Consider the following 19,040-nt stretch of genomic DNA (forward strand, 5'->3'; position numbering starts at 1 on the left):
CTCTCTCTCTGCTCCGTCCCCACTTGTGCTCTCACAAAAAAAAAAAAAAAAAAGCTCCACAGAACTCCCTCATCCCTTCTGCCATGGAAGGACACAGCAAGAGGACAGCTGTCTATGAACCAGAATGCAGACTCCCACCAGACACTGATCTTCCCCTCCCTTAATCTTGGACTTCCAGCCTCCAGAACATTAAGAACTAAATCTTTAGGGGCGCCTGGGTGGCTCAGGTTATGATCTCAGGGTTCGTGAGTTCAAGCCCCACATCAGGGTCTCTGCTGTCAATGCAGAGCCTACTTCAGATCCTCTGTCTCCCTCACTCTACTCCTCCAGCCTCTCTCTGTTCTCAATAGAAATTTAAAAAATAAAAAATAAATTAAAAAAAAAAGAACTAAATCTTTGTTGTTTAAGCCACCCAGTCTATGGTATTTTTGTCACAGCAGCCCAAGTGGACCAGGAAAGGATGAATAGTGTAAAACAATGTAAGAATACCTAAAACATGCAACTCAATTCTTCCAAGTCCTTACATATGGATTTGGACTGCCTTTTTAAACATTTTCCTTATAAGATTTTTTTCAACACTTCAATATAAAAATCAATGCAAATATAGAATTATGAACCTTCAGATTATTTTCCTTCTTTATTAAACATTTACATTCACCAGGATAGGAAAATCATAATATAGTCACACTTGTCCTCTTTATATGAGATCTAAAGAGAATGGCTATGCCTTATGACATCAAATTTAGATTCAGTCCTTTGCCTAAACACAAAATTGTCTCCAAATGATAGCAAAACTGTCTGTATCCACTGAGTGGGGGCGTGGGGGCGACTGAACCTTGACTATTCTTTGTGAACATGTGTGTGTGCTTTTATGTTGCATGTATGGATTTTATCTTTCAAAATACTCTGAGTCTAGAACATGAAACACATTTTCCTTAGACTTTATTTTGATATAAAATTGTAGATTCACTTACAGTTGTATGAAACAATACGGAGAGATCCCAGGTACCCTTTACCCAGTTCCCCTCAATGGTCACATTTCACAAAACTGTATAGCACACTGTCACATCAAGGGTAGCAACATTGATCTTCATCAGATTTCCCCAGGTTTACATGTACTCATTTGCATGTATGTATTTTGTGTATCTACCACCACAGCCAAGATACAGAGCAATGCCATTACCACAAGGATCACTCACGTTGCTTTCTTACAACCACATCTGCTCCTGTCCCGCCCCAGAACACATTTTTTTTTTAATCCATAAACTCAGATAACTGAAACGTGTCTGGAACTAATTCTAATAAGTGTGTTTTTTCCATAGAACTATGTTCAAATCTGTCAGTTACTTCCTATCTGGTTTCCTGTCCCTCTTGAAAGGACACAATGAAGACAGAGAGATGGCTTCTGAAACATGAAGGAAGAGCACAGCCATATATTTGAAATTCTAGAAAACACTTGAGAAGTATGGGATCTGAAGTACCAATAGGTCACAGTATCTTTGTGGGGGAGCTCTTGAACATCCCACTGGCACCCTAAACTATTCTTGCAACCAAAAGACACTGAACATAGAACAAGGGCATGGTTTTTCCATGTCTTTAAAATCTCAAGGGAAGCGGTGCCTGGGTGGCTCAGTCAGTTGAGCATCTGACTCTTGGTTTTGATTCAGGTCATGATCTCACCGTTTCAGGGGATTGAGCCCCACGACGGGCTCTGTGTTGGCAGCACAGAGTCTGCTTGGGCTTCTCTCTCTTTCCCTCTCTCACTGCGCCTTCCCTGTTTGTGCTGTCTCTCTCTCAAAATAAATAAATAAACTTTAAAACAAGTCTCAAGGGAAGAAAAAGTAGTCCCTCCAGTATCTAAAATGTCTGGTACTCACCACCACCCAAGAAATCCCCAAACTAAGGGAGGTAGAAGGAAAATCAAGAGTAAAGATTCAAACAACCTCTGTGATACTGGCAATCTTGTCAGCCTTGTATCCTTCCCTCTTGGACAGGACAGGACTTAGAATTTAAATGCCGAGCACCTAGGCCATAATATTGATTCTGATGTTATATTAAGCATCAAGGGCCATAGTAAAACCCTAATAATGCCAGTGACATCTCAAATATTGAGATTAAGACCATGGGCCATACTGTTGAGGGAGAAGATCCTCTGCCCACCCAACTCAAGGGAATGTGCAGGAGACAGACTCTGGAGCAGGGTCACTTGAGTCTTGAAAGGTCCTCACTCAAAGCCGCTGAAATGGCATCATGAAAAATTCATTCTTTCAGAGTACCATTTTTCTCTTATTACACAAATACCCTAGACCCTAGTAATCACCTTAAGCCTCTGTCAGGCATCGTGATACAGAGTAGGAATTGGTTTAATCCTATGACTCTACCCAACAACCAGATGAAATCTGAGCACCGAAGGGGCAAGGAGTGTTGAAAGGGTAGAAGAAAAGAATGATTTGTCTCCAAGGAGACTTCCAGAAGGGCATCCTCCCTGGATGGAGGGCCAGAGAAGCCAAAAAGCTGCATGCTGACATCTTAGAAGCATAAGAGGAGTTGCATAAGGGAAATATGAGAAAACTAAAAAAAAAAAAAAAAAAGAAAGAATTTATTTCACACTGTTACCCAAGATTAGCCATGCCCAGATCATCAGTGAATTTTTAAAATATGGAAAATAGTATATGCATTAGCTTACACAAATCAGTCATTAAAATCATATAAAATTATATTCATCTAATTTCTAGTAAAAAAAAAAAAATCCCTTCAGTTTTAATCCTTGTTGTCTCCTCAATGACATGAGCTTCAGTGCTTAAAGCATTGAGTTCTAAGCTAATCATCAGTTTCCTGTTTTAAAAGAAAAATTTTTTAATGTTTACTTATTTTTGAGAAACAGAACATGAGCTGGGGAGGGGCAGAGAGAGAGGGAGACACAGAATCTGAGCAGGCTCCAGGCTCTGAGCTGTCAGCACGGAGCCTGATGTGGGGCTCAAATGAACAAACCGTGAGATCATGATCTGAGATCATGACCTGAGCTGAACTTGGACATTTAACCAACTGAGCCACCCAGGTATCCCAGCAGTGTCCTGTTTTAAAAATCAACTTATTAAATCATTTCTAAAAAATTATTCCCAGTGGTAGTGGAGGGCAGGCTTTCAGTTGAGTAGCAACATTAAAGCATCTTTCAAATACTTGTTTATTTTCAGCATGATGTATTAATTAGGATGCTTTATTTCAATCAAAGTTCAAAAATGTTCTTTACAATTGCCATAGCAGTAACATTACTATTCTGTATTTTCCACTCAAACCTCAGGATTAAACACAAAATCTACATGCCATACTCTGACTATAATGCTCAATTTTATTCTGTTCTAAGTTTTGCTCTTTTTCTGTGCACATGCTGTATTTCACAGTCTTAACAAAATTGTTTCTAGTCCTTAAAAAACAGTGGGATGTAACATTTCCTGTCTTTTCTTTTTATATTATTATTAAAATAGTTAGATAAAGCAGGGTAAATCCCTTATGACTTTTCTTTGGTTTCCCCTCCATAACAATACATACTCTTCCTCCATCTTACAGGCAGGTTAGCCTAATAGATGATACCATGTTCTAAAAAACAAAAAAAGTGAAGTAATTTTCCCAAGACTATACTAAATTCTTTAGCTACTAGACTGTGAATGCTATACAAACAGGACCTGCACCCATATTGCCACAGTGCTTCCTATAGAACCTTAAGGATTACTGATGTTTAGTAAACGTTAATTAAGTAAAAACTAATATGTCTTCTAGCTAATTAGGGTTTATTGGGATTGGAATAACTATCTTCATTTATAGGGCCTCATGAAGGGCAAAAAGTGCATTTTGAAGAATCTCTTTGAACCTAAAACCTACTTGTACAGACTCCCCTGTTCTCAGGATGGTTTTTCTGGGTAGATTTCTTTTCTCATGAATAGAATATAACTTTAAATGTCTTCCCATTTTCTTCTCTCTCACACTTTAACCTCATATTTAAAAGAGTTATTTAAAAGTCTTTTGTCCACTCTACTGGTGTCGTGGTGAGACAATTTTCCACAATTAAAATCTGCAGTGAGTTCAAGAGAAATGAATTGTGACATTGAAATTACTTCTATGTCATTACATGTCATGTTCTCCACAAGAACTTTACAGTCACTGAAAGATGGAACAGAATAAAACCATGCCTTTTCTGCAGTGAAGATATTGGTGGGGACAGTCAATGCATCCCTGTTATAGGTTAATACATTAACCGTTCAGATCGCATTGGTTTTGTTCTAGGTTTCTTTCACCTCAAAAGAAACCAAAACTCTAGTGAAAAATAGGATTAGAGAATCCAGTTCCTGGAGCTTGCGCTACCCCCTCAGTAAATCTTCACCAAGGCAGACTAGCTCTGATGGAAATGTAACCCCAAACAGCTGCTGAGTTTCAATTTTCCTTTCCTACATGATCAGGTCCTTATCTTCCCTGATTTGCTCTCAAGGCACAAACAGGGTGACACCGCACATTGACCTCATTGTAGAAGCAGGAAAATGGGACTCATTAAGTGAGGGAATTATTTCAAGATTGAGAGGGCGGAGGTTATAAACATAACCGGCACACCACACCAGCTTATACATATACTGACTGCAAAATAGTGAGCCTGCACATTCTGCTGCTGCTCGTGCGCATTTCTCCTTACACAGCCAGTGCCTATGCTTGTGAAGGGCCACCGTTCACTCACACCATTCATGGGGAGATGGAGGCCTTCTGCAGCTTGCTGCTGCTTCATCTTCTCAGTCACCACTTCTTCCCCTACCTCCTCTTTCCTCAGAGAAACCCAATCTCCCCTTAGCTTTGCATGCCCCTTCATCTTGGTCTTCTTACGTGGCAAGTTGGACCAGTTACCCAGCTCTGGCCTCAGCCCCAGTGGGCAATGGACACTTTTGTTTTCCTCCTATTTGAAGTTAGCCAGCTGCTTCACAGGCCGTGTGGTGCTCAAATTTACGCAGGCAACTACTGAATAACCGAGAGATACTAGCATTTATTCATATTTATGCCTTAATTATCTCTGGCCCCTCCACCCATTCTTGGTCACCGTATGTATCCACTAAGACACAAAAATGCCCAAACATTAATTGCTTTCATTGCTATGAGTTAACTTTTCCTCCATATTTTACAAAGGCCTTTGAAAGATAAGCCTGCATATTTCCTTAATTCCACCTCTCTTTCCAAACTTCCTATTTGATTAGGCTTCATTTATCTCCACCGGCCTGACTTCCTCCTTAGTGTCCTCATCCCTGGACCTTACAAACTGATTCTCATTCTCTCCTTCTTGAGCCTACCCTCCACTGACCCACACCATGAACATTGTTACCAGCTTCAGAACATTATCATCATTGTTCATCCTTGTTCTCTGGGACACTCAGCAAACTTGTCTAAGAGGCCTTGAGTTATTAGGCCCTGAACCGCTTCCCTATGTGATAAACTGCTTATGTACCTGTGTACCCCACTTCCCCATCACACCTGCACCTGTGTTCATGTGGACACACACACATGTACATACAACCCAGCACCCTATTGGCGACCAGAGGCAAGCAAGGAAGACAAAACAGTGCCAACAGAGATCTGAGCCATTCTGGTCATTTTCAGAAACAGTAACCATAGATAATCAAAAGGATAGGTCTTATAATGGCAGAACCACACCACAATACAACACACATGTGATCTTGCAGTAGTGGGACTGATAAATGCCACCATGAAAATCTACCTATCCCCTGTCACATCTTCCATGACACCCCATCCAGACAGAAACACACTCATAACCAAATCATCCAGTTCTTCGTCTTGGTGCTAATACTACCCTCCATCCTGAAGTTTAATAACATTCTAGGGGCAGTAGTGAAGGCTGAATTCAGGGCCAGATTCCAAACATTTCTGCTAGAGTCCATTTGCAGCCACTCTTCACGCTCCCCTGAATGGCCTAGATCCATAATCACTGCTGTGTGAATCTGAGAAAGTTCCAGGATCCCAGAGTGCTCCACTGACCTGGCATCTGGCAGGGTGGCTCAGCTATTGCCTTCTTATGTAACATCAGTCTGCCCAGTCTCACTGTAAATCCTCTTTTCTAGCATTTGCAGAGTCACGAGAGGCTGGACCCTAGGTATTATTTAATGACACAGTAGAAATCCTTTTGAACCCTCTTTGTAAATCACTTCTGTCTACTTATTTGCTGTGTTTCTCTGAGCTCCACTTGACCTCTTTATCACCACTTGATAAAGGAACCATTAGATCCAGCTATGGATTGAAGTTAGGCCCAGTTGGTGTGTACTGTTATGAGACTATTATACAAATAAAATCTTAATTGTTCTTGCTAAATACTCAGGAATTTAATTTCAGCAATTATCAAGTGCTTACTTTGTGATCTGTCCTTAAACTGAGTCAGAACAAATCCTACTGGCATTGGGTTACATTATCTTCTTACCCAATAAGCAATACATTCATGAAAATGAATAGGGTGCATTCACCATAGTTTTTCCGATCTAATAGCCTCTAGATCTACTTCTATTTTACACTGTGTATTAAATTTAAGCTAAAGCACAGAAAAAAATTAAGGGTGAGAATGTGTAGAGAATAATCCTAAGTATTTCTCAGAACCCCTCCCCCCCCCCCCCACGTATGGGTATGCATTGCATTGTTTTTCTGCAGACCAGCAGATTAGATTCCAGAAATTCAATAGAACCCCCTTGTGTTCATTGTTGACTAGGTAATTATGCATCTCATCATGATACCTACCAGTGAACTGCAGCACACTAACCCTGATAAGCAGAAAAGTCTGCCTAGGGAAGAACTAGGTATTTTTTAAATAAAAGTATCCTTCATACTGATATTGATGCATGAGGCTCTTGACTCCTTGAAAAGTGGTGTTTTCCAGTAAAACAAAACCATTCTTTTGTAAAATTCAAAAAATAATCTTCAGATGAAAGACCAAAAAGTACTTATAAATTTGGAGAATAATGCTGAAGCCTATGTGTTATTCAAACTGTCTTCCAGATTAAGAATATCTCTGAAATGGAAAACTAAGTTATCTATGTTGGTTGTAGTTAATATAATTCTGAATTTATTACCTCTTAAAGAATTCTCCCTCATGTCAGGGGCACCTGGGTGGCTCAGTAGGCTGAGTGTCTGGCTTCGGCTCAGGTCATGATCTCACAGTCCGTGGGTTCGAGTCCCATGTCAGGCTCTGTGCTGACAGCTGGGAGCCTGGGGCCTGTTTCAGATTCTGTGTCTCCTTCTCTCTGCCCCTCCCTCGCTCTCTCTCTCTCTTTCTTTCTCTCTCTCAAAAATAAATAAACATTAAAAACATTTAAAAGAATTCTCCTTCATATGATTCATGACCAACTGACTAAACCAAGCAATTTCCCTTTTTTCTAAAATTTTATTACATTTTAATTGATCAGATGGTGATTAAGAACAAGATTGAACAGAAAGCCAGTTACTATTTAGTAATTCAGTACTATTTATTGGATATTTGTTACAATCAAGGCAATACTAGGCTCCAAGATGAACACAAAAATGAACAAGATCCAGTTCCATCCTCAAGAACTTCATCTTTTTAGAAAGCACGTAATATATGTAGTAAATAACTATGATAGATGGTTAAAGGTAATAAATGCCTTCATTAACAGAGAGATGAAATCCCAGTAAAATCCAGGGGATGATGAGCATAACAGTTTTGACTGGGAGAAATCAGGAGATCTTTGTACAGAAAAAGGTGATTTCAGATTCTCTGAAGGGTAGTTAGGATTTGAACAGATGAAGATAAGAAACTCAATGTGAGATGAGGGGTCAAAGCAATAAAGGGCAATAAAGGACCTTCTCTTGGTCTAGCACATGGAATCTTAAGAGGACAGTGGTGAGGAGGAAGGTGGAGAGGTCAGTTGGAGTCAGCTCTTCGGACCGTGAATGCCAGCATATAGTGCTCAGGCTTTTTCCTGGGGCAATCTAGACACACTAAGGACAGAGTACGCATGACAGATCTCTGCTTTAGAAAGAAGAATGGAGAGAACATGGAGGCTTTCTGCAAAGCAGTTCAGAAGGCTTTTGGTGAACTAGGTTAGTGGCAGTGAAAGTAGAGCACACGGAAGGGATGTAATCTTATTTCTAAGATGGCATTATTGAGGGCTTGGCAACAGTTGTTTCTGGAGTAAGAGAGTAGGAGGAGCCAAAAATAAATTGGAGGTTTTAAGCCTGGATGACTAAGAGAATTATAGTGCCATTAGCAGAAATAGGGAGGAGAACATTAAGAAAACAGAACATTTGGAACAATTAAAATTATTAATGTGATTTAAAAAAATCCTTTTTAGCTCCTTAAAATTGACATATAGAAGCATATAAACATGTAATTTGACAGAAATGTTTTCCCTCAATACATTTGGAATTATTAAATATCTTCTTGTCCTTGGACTAAAAGAGTAGGCAGTTAGTTAGACATGAGCCAGGGGCAAAGGCAGTGATAAATAGGTGACACATTAGAAGCCAGGAGACACAACATCCTCACTTTGTGGCTTCCAAGCCCCTCAACATCCTGGCCTTATGGCTTCCAAGACTCTGAGGCTAACAGACCAAGAGCCCCAGGTTCAGAGGATATGCTCTCCTCTTCCACCTCTGCCCCTGGGTAACCTGTAGACTCATTATAATACATTTGCATTGTGATTTTAGCCCCCACTCCCGTGGGGGAAGGCTGCCATGACAGTTTCAGTACAAACCTTGTAGAGTCAAAAACTCCCTCTCCTGACCTGTGGGAGGAGTCCCCCAAAAGATTGGAAGCAGCCTCCATTAGAGACCATCCCTGTCCCTGACTCAAGACCCTGCTCACACAAAAAGAAAAGACCTCTGTGGCCTCAGGGCAGTTACCACCTCTAGGCCTGCCTGCTCTCCCTTCTTTAGAGTGTACGTCTTTAATAAACTGCTTTATGCTTGCTACCTTCCTTCTTCTTGCCTTTATTTGAACATAAATCTTTTGTGGGGAACTCAAGAACTGAGGCCTCTATTCACCCAACACAGACTCTCCCACAGGTAACAGGACTCCTTCACATAGTACGACTTTAAGAGCCTGCTGTGATAGGAGAATATGCAGTGGCATTTTGTATATCGAAAATAAAATACACTGAATTTTGTAGCACTCGAAGAACAGAAACAATAATCTGTCCTCTGTTGAAAATACAAACTTATCGTATTTAATATCTTGACTTATTAAATACTAGAAAGTCTTATTGTTGTTCATTAGTCCCCAAAAGAGTGAAGAGAGGAGAATTATAAAGACATGTTGAGCAAACAACCAGAAGTGACATGGCTCAGTTAAGATGCTTTTGGCTGCCATAGGAGAAAGCCCAACTCCAAATGATTTAGCCAGCATTAGGAATTTTTTTTTAATCTCAAATTACAAGAACTCTGGAGAGTGTCCCAGATTGATTAAATCATCAGCATAATTGAGTACTAAGATTTCTCCAGGCTTCAGCAGTACCATTTTCTCCATAGTCCTTTATCTGGGTTCCCTCATAGTACCCACATAGCAAAAGCAACTACAGACATGGTCTGTTCGTACTTGCTGTTTGGAAACAGGAAATAAGAAAGGGCCATTTCTTCAGATTCCTGTTAGTTTATTTGTTTTGTTTTAAGGAAGGAAAATCTTCCTTATTAAGTGCACCCAGCAAACTTCCTCTCACACCTCATTGCCTAGGACTGAGTGAAATGCCCATCCCTAAATCCGGCTGTGGTTTATAACAACCATAATACATACCCTGTCTACAGGGCCAATCTCCCCCTGAAATCCACAACTATGAAGAGGGGTGAAGAGGGGTGAGCAAAATCAGGGTTCTATTAAAAAGGAAGACAGACAGATGAATGGTAGTGGGTGACAACCAGTGGAATTTGTCATAATCCTGACAGCAGAAAAGAGAGAGAAAGAGGACAAGGGAGGGGAAAGAGAAAGAGAATAATCAACTTGAGAATGGATTCAGAGGGTGGATTTTTTTTTTTAACATATCAGTGAATTCAGAAATTGAGAACAATCTGCCCTTATTTTCTGTCACTCTTTCAGGGACTTTCGTAGCCATAGAAACTAGAACTGATTGGAATAAAGTTCTTGGCCTCTCCAGCCACGGCCAACGTTTGGAACGGAATTCAAAGTCACCAGAGAGCTAGCGCTGATTCTTGGGAGAATGTGAGAGCAAACCCTCCTCACGCTGCCAAACTGGCACGGGATACTGCGGCCACTCTGCAAATGAACAGTACACAATAAACAAGCCAAGGGAAAGAGCTTCAAATTCTAAATGCCCTCTTGAGAGAAGAGAGAAGGCAGTTCCTGGGAACAGTGAACAAACACTGTCAGAAAAGTGGAATCATTGATTTCTATCATGAATGACTAATGATCATTATAGTGTGGTTTAGAATAGAAATACAAGTTCTGCAGCCCAAAGAACTACTGGTCCTATCTCCTGTGACATTCCATTTACACTCACTTGATGAAAGCATGCCGATGAATTAGACTGTCTTGGGTTGTTTAAACGCGTCCATCTCAGATTCATGAAAGTATTTACCCATGAATCCAATTTTCATTTCCATTTGTTGTGCCTCTGAGAATTTTCTTACTTGATTAGGGATGGCTGATACATGTCAAAGGTTTGAGTTAGATAAATACTGCAAACACAGCTGAGATCTTGGTATCTTCATGTCAATGCACATGGTACTTTTAGCATGTCAATTTGATAGATCTGTGCATTTGCCACCATGAGACAATATGAAAGCCTTGAAAAATTCATGCCTAAGTCTCTAAATCCAACTGACTGGACACCACTTATCCTTACCAGCAAGTTAATAGACAGCTTTGTATCAACTCAATGGTTCATATGCAAATGCTACCACAGCCAGGTGATCAAGGACACCCTGGCCTATTTGTTGGCCTTACTGTTCTCCATTCTCCTCTATTCATACATCACTATGAAGACTACATATCAATATACCCAAATCAAAATATGATACCACAGAATAATGGTGATAATCATGATGACCATGATCATTCATTTCACAAGTGTTATCAAATGCCTAGTAGTGTACATGCTAGGCACTATTCTGGGTGTTAGAAGTGCTGCAAGGCAAAGTCCCAGCTCTTAGAATATTTATTTATTTATTGCTAAGGCAAAAAATAATGTAGGGTAAAGAGAAAATGAAATGTGGTAGGTGGGGACAGGTCCCTCATCCGTATATAGTGGTCTTTATGTGAAGGTCTCAATAATAGGGTAATATTTGAGCAGAACCCTGAGGAAATTGAGAGAACAAGCCAAAGTGGATATCTGAACAAGAAATTTCTAGGCAGAGGGAAGAATGAGTACAAAATCCCTAGAGAGAAGAGTACTTACTCAGTGTGCTCCAGGAACAGCATGGATCCAGTGTGAGCTGGTGATGGGGAGCGGCAAGAGGTAAGACAGGGAGGGAGAGGCAAAATCTCCTAGGCCTTTTTTCAGCAAAATTAACATCCGTGACTTTAATTTGAGATGGGATACCACTGGAGGACTTTGATCACAGTAATGATATGATCTAGGGAGTCTGTAAGATGGGGACATTCAGTACCAACTTCAAGTCCAAGGACTAAAATGAAGCGATATAGTGTAATGACCCTAAAGTGTTGCCTCCAGTAGAGCACAGCACCTCCTCTCAGAGGCCTATTCCTTTGTACCAGCCTTCTGCAGCCCAGAGCCTGTGCTGTCAGCAGAGTCTGGCAGAAAGCAGCTCATTCTGCCTACTTCCACTCTGGCTTTGGCCGTGCATGTCATGGTGGTCATTTGCCACTCTTTTAGGCACCTCAGTATCTACGCCCCTTCTTGTGTTTGAAGAATCCACCACCTCATGAGACAGAGGGTAGCTCTCACTCTAGAGGCTGAAATGCCAAATACTCTACCAGCTTCCTTTGCAGCTAGGACATGGCTCCACAAATAAGACACACCATATTTAGAGGTCCGATAGGAAGGTAGTGGCCTGTGGAAGCATCCTTTCTTCCTCCAGGGCCAGCAATGGCAAAGGTTTTGTCATAATGCTTGTGCTGGCACAGGTGATTGTAGGGCTACAAAGTTGCCGGGTCTGTCTGTACCCCCAGTCACAGAGGCAGTGCATTGTTCTGGTTATCTTTTGCTGCACAAAAAACCACTCCTTCACAACTACTTGACTATATGCACACTTTCAAATACACACTAAAGTATTGCTAACTGTAGACACAATGCTGTATATTACATCTACAGGACTTATTTATCTTGTAACTAGAAGTCTGTACCTTTTGTCCAACTTCACCCTTATATCTCCCACCTCTGGCACCCACCAATCTGTTGGGTGTTTCTACAGATTTCTACACAATCTGTTCTGTTTCTACAGTTGTTGTTTTTTATAGATCGCAAATAAAAGTATCTCTGTCAGACTTATCCTCACTTAGCATCATGCCCTCAAGGTTCATCCATGTTGTCACAAATGGCAGGATTTCCTTCTTTATTGTGACTAAATAATATTCTGCATCTCACTTTCTTTTTCTTTCTTTCTTTCTTTCTTTCTTTCTTTCTTTCTTTCTTTCTTTCAAAAGCTTTATCATTTTTTTGGTGTTTAAAACACCAATAATTTATTTTATCTTTCACAGTTCTAGAGACCAGAAGTCTGAAATCAACCACAAAACAGTCTAGCAGTTTGTACACTTACCACATGACCAAGCAATTCTACTCCTAAGTATGAACTCAGTAGAAATTCTACTAAGTAGAACTCACATAACAATTTGTATACAAATATTCAAAAATGCATACAAGCCAGTGTCCATTCTTTCACACTGCTGGAGGCCTGAAGTCTGAAGTCAATTTCACTGGGTCAAAATCAAGGTGTAAGCAGGGCCAGCCTCTTCTGGAAATTCTAGGGGAGAATCTGTTCCTTGTACCTTTCAGCCTCTGGTGGCTACTGGCATCCTTGGCTTATGGTGCATCACTCCAATCTCCCTCTGTCAAATCTCCCTCTGTCTCTCCCTCTCTTTTTAAATTTTTATTTTAATCACCCAGTACTCATCACGACACGTGCACTCCTTAATCCCCTTCACCTATTTCACCCATCTCCCCCTACCCCACCTCTGATAACCGTGTTTGTTCTCTATAGTTAAGAGTTTGTTTCTTGGTTTGTCTCTCTCCCTCTCTTTATTTTCCCCTTTGCTTGTTTGTTTTGTTTCTTAAATTCCACATATGAGTGAAATCATACGGTATTTGTCTTGCTCTTACTGACTTATTCACTTAGCATGATACTCTCTAGCTCCATCCATGTCATTGCAAATGGCAATATTTCATTCTTTTTATGGCTGAGTAATATTCTAGTGTGTGTGTGTGTACACACACACATACATACTACCTCTTCTTTATCCATTCATCAATCAGTGGACACTTATTCTGCTTCAATATCTTGGCTATTGTAAATAGTGATGCTATAAACATAGGGTTGCATGTATCCCTTTGATTTAATGTTTTTGTATTCTTTGGGTAAATACCCAGTAATACAATTGTTGGATCCTAGGGTAGTTCTGTTTTTAAATTTTGAGGAGCCTCCAAACTTTTCCACAGTGGTTGTACCAGTTTGCATTCCCACCAACAGTACACAAGTGTTCCTTTTTCTCCACATTCTCTCCAACACCTGTTGTTTCTTGTGTTGTTGATTTTAGCCATTCTGACAGGTGTAAAGTGATACCTCATTGTAATTTTGATTTGCATTTCCCTTATGGTATGTGATGATCAGCATCTTTTCATATGTTTGTTGGCCATCTATATGTCTTCTTTGGAGAAATGTCTATTTATGTCTTCCGCCCATTTTTTAAAATGCTTATTTATTTTTGAGAGGGAGAGGGACAGAGCATGAGGAGAGGAGGGGCAGAGAGAGAGGGAGACACAGAATCCAAAGCAGGCCCTAGGCTCTGAGCAGTCAGCATAGAGCCCAACCCGGGGCTTGAACCTGTGAACCACAAGATCATGACCTGAGCTGAAGTTGGATGCTTAACCAGACTGAGCCACCCAGGAGCCCCTCTTCTGCCCATTTTTAATTGGATTGTTCATTTTGGGGGTATTGAGTTTTATAAGATTTTTATGTATATTTTTTATTCTAACCCTTTATTGGATATGTTGTTTACAGATATCTTCTCCCATTCTGTAGGCTGCCTTTTAGTATTGTTGATTGTTTACTGTACAGAAGCTTTTTATTTTGATGTAGTTCCAATAGCTTATTTTTGGCTTTGTTTCCCTTACCTCAGGGAACCTATCTAGAAAAAAGCTGCGACAGCTGATATAAAAAAGTTACTACCTGGGGCATCTGAGTGGCTCAGTCGGTTAAACACCGATTCTTGGTTTTGGCTCAGGTGAGTTCGAGTTCTGCATCAGGCTCCATACTGATAGTGGAGAGAGTGCTTGAGATTCTCTCTCTCCCCCTCTCCCTCTGCCCCTATCCTGCTCATGCTCTCTAAATAAATAAACAATTTTTTTTAACATTTATTCAGTTTTGAGAGACAGAAAGAGGCAGAGTGCAAGCGGGGGAGGGGCAGAGACAGAGGGAGACACAGAATCCGAAGCAGGCTCCAGGCTCTGAGCTGTCAGCACGGAGCCAGACGAGGGCTCGAACTCACACACCACGAGATCATGACCTGAGCTGAAGTCAGACACTTAACCAACTGAGCCACCCAGGCGCCCTTCAAAATAAATAAATGAACTTAAAAAAAAGGTTACTGCCTGTGCTCTTTTTCTAGGATTTTTATCCTCCAATACCATTTGTTGAAGAGACTGTCCTCCCATTGGATATTCTTGCCTCCTTTGTTGGAGATTAATTGGCCATATAGTCGTGGGTGTATTTCTGGATTTTTTATTCTGTTCCATTGAACTGTGTGTATATTTTTGTGCCACTATCATACTGTTTTAATTACTACATCTCTGTAATATAAATTAAAGTCCAGAATTCTGATACCTCTAACTTTGCTTTGCTTTTTCAAGATCGCTTTGGCTATTTGGGGTCTTTTGTGGTTCCATACAAATGTTAGGATTGTTTGTTGTAATTCTTTGAAAACTGTTGGTATTTTGATAGGGATTTGCCTTAACTGTGTAGATTGCTTTGGGTAGTATAGACATTTTAACATATTTGTCTTGCAATTCATGAGCATGGAATGTCCTTCCATTTCTTTGTGTCATCTTCAATTTCTGTCACCAGTATTTTACAGTTTTCAGAGTACAAGTCTTCCACCTTTTTGGTTAGCTTTATTCCCATGTATCTTACTATTTTGGTTACAATTCTAAATGGAATTGGTTTCTTAATTTCTCTTTCTGCTGCTTCATTATTGGTGTATAAAAATGCAACAGATTTCTGTACATTGATCTTGTATCCTGCAACTTTACTGAATTCATTTATCAGTTCTAGCAGTTTTTTAGTGGAGTCTTTAAGATTTTCTATATATAGTACCATGTCATCTGCAAATACTTAAAGTTTTGTTTCTTTATTACCAATTTGGACTCCTTTTATGTCTTTGTGTTGTCTGATTGCTGTGGCTAGGACTTCTACTACTGTGCTGAATAAAAGTGGTGAAAGTGAACATTCCTGTCTTGTTCCTAACCTTAGGGAAAAGGCTCAGTTTTTCCCCATTGAGGATGATGTTAGCCATGGGTTTTTCATATTTTTCATATATATATATATATATATATATATATATATATATATAGCCTTAATTATGTTGAGGTATGTTCCCTCTAAACCTATTTTGTTGAGGGTTTTATCATAAATGAATGTTGTACTTTGTCAGATGCTTTTTCTGTGTCTATTGAAATGATCATATGGTTTTTATCCTTTCTTTATAAATGCGATGTATCACATTGCTTTATTTGCAAATATTGAACCACTCATGCAACCCAAAAATAAATCCCACTTTATCATGGTGAATTATTTTTTTAATGTATTGTTGGATTCAGTTTGCTAGCATTTTATTGAGGATTTTTGCATCTGTGTTCATCAGAGATATTAGCCTGTCCTTAGCTAATATTAGCTAATATTAGTATTAGCTAATACAGACATATTAGCCTGTAGTTCTCTTTTTTTTTGTTGTTGTGTCTTTATCTGGTTTTGGTATCAGGGTAATGCTGCCATCAAAAAATGAATTTGGAAGCTTTCCTTCCTCTTTATTTTTTGAAATAGTTTGAGAAGAATAAATTTTAACTCTTCTTCAAATGTTTGGTAGAGGAGCACCTGGGTGGCTCAGTGGGTTAAGTGTCTGACTCTTGATTTTGGCTTAGGTAATGATCTCACAGTTCTTGAGATCAATCCCCATGTCAGGCCCAATGCTGATGGCATGGGGCCTGCTTAGGATTCTTTCTCTCCCTTTCTCTCTGCCACGCCCCACTCATGCACTCTCTCTCTCTCTCTCTCTCTCTCTCTCTCTCTCTTCTCTCTCAAAATAAAAAAATACATTTAAAAATGTATGTATAGATATATATATATATTTGGTATACACACACACACACACACACACACATATATATATATATATATATATATATATATATATATATATATATTTGGTAGAATTCACCTGTGGAGCCATTCCTTTTTTTTTGTTGGGAGTTTTTGATTACTGATTCTTTATTTTGCTGGTTATCGGTCTGTTCAAATTTTCTATTTCCTCATGTTTCAGTATTGGTACGTTATATGTTTCCAGGAATTTATCCATTTTTGTAGGTTGTCCAATTTGTTGGCATATAGCTTTTCATAATATTCTCTTATAATTGTTTGTATTTTTGTGATCTTGGTTTTTACTTCTCCTTAGTTGTGACTTTATTTATTTGGGTCCTTTCTCTTTTTATCCTGATAAGTCTAGCTAGAGGTTTATGAATTTTATTGATTTTTTAGAAGAACCAGCTCCTAGTTCATTGATCTGTTCTATTGTTTTGTTTTGTTTTGTTTTTAGTTTCTATATCATTTATTTCTACTCTAATCTTTATTATTTCCTTCCTTCTACTGGTTTTAGGCTTTGTTGCTCTTTTTTCTACATCCTTTAGATGTAAGGTTAGGTTGTTTCAGATTTTTGTTTGTTTCTTGAGGTAGATCTGTATTGCTATACACTTCCCTCTTAGAATTGATTTTGCTACGGCCAAAAGGTTTCGAACTGTTGTGTTTTCATTTTCATTTCTTTCTATATACTTTTTTATTTCTTCTTTCATTTCCTGGCTGGTCCATTCATTGTTTAGTAGCATGTTATTTAATTTCCATGTATTTGTGGTCTTTCTGGATTTTTTCTTGTGGTTGACTTCTACATTCTTAGCATTGTGGTCAGAAAAGATGAATGATATTACTTTGATCTTCTTGAATTTGTTGAGACTAGTTCTGTGGCATAATATATGATGTATTCTGGAGAATGTTCATGTACACTTCAAAAGAATGTGTATTCCACTGTTTTAGGATGGAATCTTCCAAATATATCTGTTAAGTCCATCTGGTCCAGTGTGTCATTCAAAGCCATGTTTTCCTTTTGATTTTCTGTTTAGATGATCTGTGCATTGATGTAAGTGGGGTGTTAACATCCCCACATATAATAATAACTATTATTATATTATTGATTACTTCCTTTATATTTGTTATTAACCATTTTATGAATTTGGGTGCCTCTATGTTGGGTGCATAAATATTTACAATTGTTATATCTTCTTGTAGGATTGTCTCCTTTATTATTATACAGCCTTCTTTGCTCTTATTAGTCTTTGTTTTAAAGTCTGTTTTGTCCAATATAAGTATTGCTACTCTGGCTTTCTTTTGACATCCATTTGCATGATAAATGTTTCTCTACCTCCTCATTTTCTTTTATGTTTTTATTTAAATTCCAGTTATACACACACACACACACACACACACACACACCACATCTTCTTTACCTATTTATCAATTAATGGATACTTGCGCTGTTTCCATAATTTGGCTATTGTAGATAATGGTGCTATAAACATAGGGGTGCATGTATCCGTTTGAACTTGTGTTTTTGTATTCCTTGTGTAAATACCTAGCAGTGTGATTGCTGGATTACAGGGTAGTTCTATTTTTAACTTTTTGAGGAGACTCCATACTGTTTTCCACAGGGACTGCATTCCCACCAACAGTGCACAAGTGTTTCCCTTTCTCCACATTCTCGCCAACACCTGTTATTTCTTGTGTTGTTGATTTTAGCCATTCCGACAGGTGTAAAGTAATATCTCATTGTAGTTTTGATTTGCATTTCCCTTATGGTACGTGATGATGAGCATCTTTTCATATGCCTGTGGCCATCTGTATGTCTTCTTTAGAGAAAATCTATTCATATCTCCTGCCCATTTTTAATGGGATTATTCATTTTGGGGGTATTGAGTTTTATAAGTTCTTTATATATTTTTGATACTAACCCTTTATTGGATATATTGTTTACAAATATCTTCTACCATTCTGTAGGCTGCCTTTTAGTATTGTTGATTATTTCCTTCACTGTACAGCAGCTTTTTTTTTTTAGAAGTTTTTTGTTTTGAAGTAGTCCCTTCCCATAGTTTATTTTTGCTTTGGTACCCTTGCCTCAGGAGACATATCTAGAAAGAAGTTGCTATGGCTGATGTCAAAGAAGTTACTGCCTGTGCTCTCTTCTAGGATTTTTAGGTCTTTAATGTATTCTGAATTTATTTTTGTGTATTCCACCCCCTCACTTTTAATCTGCAGGTGTCTTTAGGCCTCGAATGAGTCTCTTATAGGCAGCATATAGATGGCTCTTGTTGTTTTTAGCCATTCTGTCACTTTTGATTGGAGCATTTAATCCATTTGCTTTCTTTTTTAATGATTTTCTTTTTTTTTTAATGTTTTTTATTTATTTTTGAAGGGGAGAGAGAGACAGAGCATGAGCAGGGGAGGAGCAGAGAGAGGGAGACACAGAATCCGATGCAGGCTCCAGGCTCTGAGCTGTGAGCACAGAGCCCGATGCAAGGCTCGAACTCACGGACTGTGAGATCATG

At 39.1% G+C, this 19,040-nt stretch overlaps 1 protein-coding gene across 5 annotated transcripts in view; it reads left to right on the top strand.

Moving 5' to 3' along the window:
- MFAP3L (microfibril associated protein 3 like) overlaps window positions 1-19,040 on the top strand; it is a 128,812-nt gene that overhangs the window by 46,596 nt on the left and 63,176 nt on the right. The window lies entirely within an intron of this gene.

This window comes from Puma concolor, chromosome B1 (assembly GCF_028749965.1).
Source record: "Puma concolor isolate L17-30 chromosome B1, mPumCon1.1.hap2, whole genome shotgun sequence".
NCBI lineage: Eukaryota > Metazoa > Chordata > Mammalia > Carnivora > Felidae > Puma > Puma concolor.